The sequence below is a fragment of the Mus caroli genome, chromosome 3, assembly GCF_900094665.2.
Source record: "Mus caroli chromosome 3, CAROLI_EIJ_v1.1, whole genome shotgun sequence".
NCBI classification, from domain to species: Eukaryota; Metazoa; Chordata; class Mammalia; order Rodentia; family Muridae; genus Mus; species Mus caroli.
Window position 1 is genome coordinate 122,335,247 of NC_034572.1, and position 2,771 is coordinate 122,338,017.

Consider the following 2,771-nt stretch of genomic DNA (forward strand, 5'->3'; position numbering starts at 1 on the left):
GGCACTCACTTTGTAGACCAGGCTGGCCTCGAACTCAGAAATCCGCCTGCCTCTGCCTCCCGAGTGCTGGGATTAAAGGCATGCGCCACCACGCCCGGCTTAAAATTTTAATCTAACAATGTTTCAATGCTAACTGTAGACCGTGCCTATGTGGGATTCATCTCAGTACTATAAAGTTGGTTCAACAGTCAAACATCAGAGTAACTGACCACATGGACACAATAAGAAAAGTCCTATAATCATGTCAATATAAATACAATAAAAATGACGGAGCTAAATAGATGGCTCAGTGGTTAAAAGCACTGGCTGCTCTTCCAGAGGACCCAGGTTCTATTCCCATCACCCACATGGCAGCTCACAACCATGTGTAACTCTAGTACTTCCAGGGTATCTAATGCCCCTTTTGGCCTTCGTGGGCACGAGGCATGTACGTGGTACACTGACATACATGCAAACAAAACCATCTGTGTAAAGTTAACATTGAAAAAATATATTTCAGAAAACCTAAAGTCCGTCCATGGTTTTTAAAATACTAAGCAGAAAGACTGTGAAGCAGGTGAAAAGTGCTTTTCCTATGAGCCTGGTGAATAAATTTAATTCCTGGAAACCATAGTGAAAAGAGACAACAGACTCCCAAAAGTCCTCGAACCCCTATGTGCTCTGAAGCATGCATGCATACTTACAAGCACACACATGCACAAGACTATTAATAGCAAATACGATTTTTAAAAACTTAATTCTGGACTAGGCACTGTGGTTCATGACTCCAATCTCAGCACTTGGGGGCGGCGGGCAGAGACAGACAGATCTCTGTGAGTTTGGAGCCAGCCTGGTCTGCATATTGAGTCCTAGGACAGTTGAGACTCACCAGCCCGCAAGCCCTGCCAGCCCTGAGGTCACAGACACCTACCTCCATGCCCACCTTTCACTTGTGTGCTGGAAATCTGAGCTTAGCTCCTCATGCTGGCACAGCAAGCACATTACTCACTGCTCAATCTCCCCAGTACCCCTACTGTATATTGTATGAAAAGTGATAGCCAATGAAATAAGTCAATGCAAAGAAACAGAATGTGTACAGATTGTAATAAAATAAATTCATATTGTCCACTAATATTTCTTCGCCTCTTCTCTATCTGTTCAAGAGTTTATGTTTTCCCATCTACGTAAGGTCTCGATTCCAGGCAAAAGCACTTAAAAGCTGGCATGGGATTCTTTGTGACTTCCCCTCTCTTCTTCCTGGGGAAACTGAGAAAGCATGTGCAGAGATAGAGGTGTCAAAAAATGATCTGGAAAACAGAACTCCAGTAAGGCACATCAAAGACACATGGACTTTGTGAGTTTTGTGTTGGTGACCATGGTATAACATGCCCTCACTGGGTCAGTACATAGTGAACTCAGGTTAAAAACATGAGAGGGCAGCTTTACCCGCTTTCTGGTTGGGGAATGAAGACACAGCCTCTGGAAATGGCTTTCAGGAGGGATGGGAGAGGACTTGGAAGATGGAATGGGATGGGGCTGTGAGATGGAACAAATCAGGTGAATAAATTCCAAAAGGTAAAATGAAGGAGGTGGGCAGGAGAGGGGAGGAGGATGAGAATGGAGTCTGTGGTGGAAGCGAGCCTTAGATACAAGTCCTGATTGATTGGAGAGAGTGATAAACACAAACTCAAGACCTTGAACTTGGTTCTATAGGTGGCAGAGAAGACCCTGAGAACTTCTATCTGGGAGACATCCTGATTGGGGCAGAACTGTGGAAAGGTCGAGGTCAAAAAGTCCACTGAAAGCAGAAGAAGATCTTGGAGGGCTTGCAAGTTTCTAGTTGCAAAGAAATAGCTGGAGACCAGGAGGATGATTCTATGTGTAAAGGCACCTGCATCAGTTTGTTGACCTGAGTTCCATCTATAGAACCCATGAGGAAAAATGAAGAAAACCACTCCACATATTGTCCTCTGAGCCCACACATATACTGTAGCAGATGGTGGGCATGTGCATGCACACACATGCATACATGCTAAATAAATAAATAAATAAATAAATAAATAAATAAATAAGAGAGAGAAAGAAAGAAAGAGAGAGAGAGAAAGAAAGGAAAGGAAAGAAGGAAGAAAGAAAGAAAGAAAGAAAGAAAGAAAGAAAGAAAGAAAGAAAGAAAGAAAGAAAGAAAGAAAGAAAGAAAGAAAGAAAGAGAAAAGCCTGGCACTGTGGTAGTAGAGATGACTTCAAGAACATGAGAAACATTGTTGTGATATGATTGAGAACATGAAAGTGGCTGCTAGGTGTGGGTGGAAAGAAGGCAAGGTTTGGTGCTAAGTTTTCTGAGGTAGTTGTCGTGAAGTGGCTGCTGCTGAGCCTGACCTTCCCCATGCCTACAATAGCAGCAAAAACCAAGATTTCTTGCCCCTTAGTTAAAGGGAAATAAACAATTCTATCAGTGAGATATATTATACTATACACTGTCCTAAGCTTCAAGATGATACAATAGTATATATCACTAAATTGATATAATCATAAGAAAAATAATGAACACATAGCTTCAAACAAATGCCTTTTTATCAATTGATAATTTATCAATTTATACCATCATTCTTATAACTAAGCATTTGATAATCCAAAAATTCAACATGTATGGGTTTCTTGTGAATTATTTGCACATTGGATTAAAAAAAAAGTAAATATTTAAGGAGACCATGTTTCTTTGGGATCAAAAATGATGAATAAGCTAAAAATATTATCCTGTCACATCTTTCTTTTTTCTTTATTTCTAATATTTT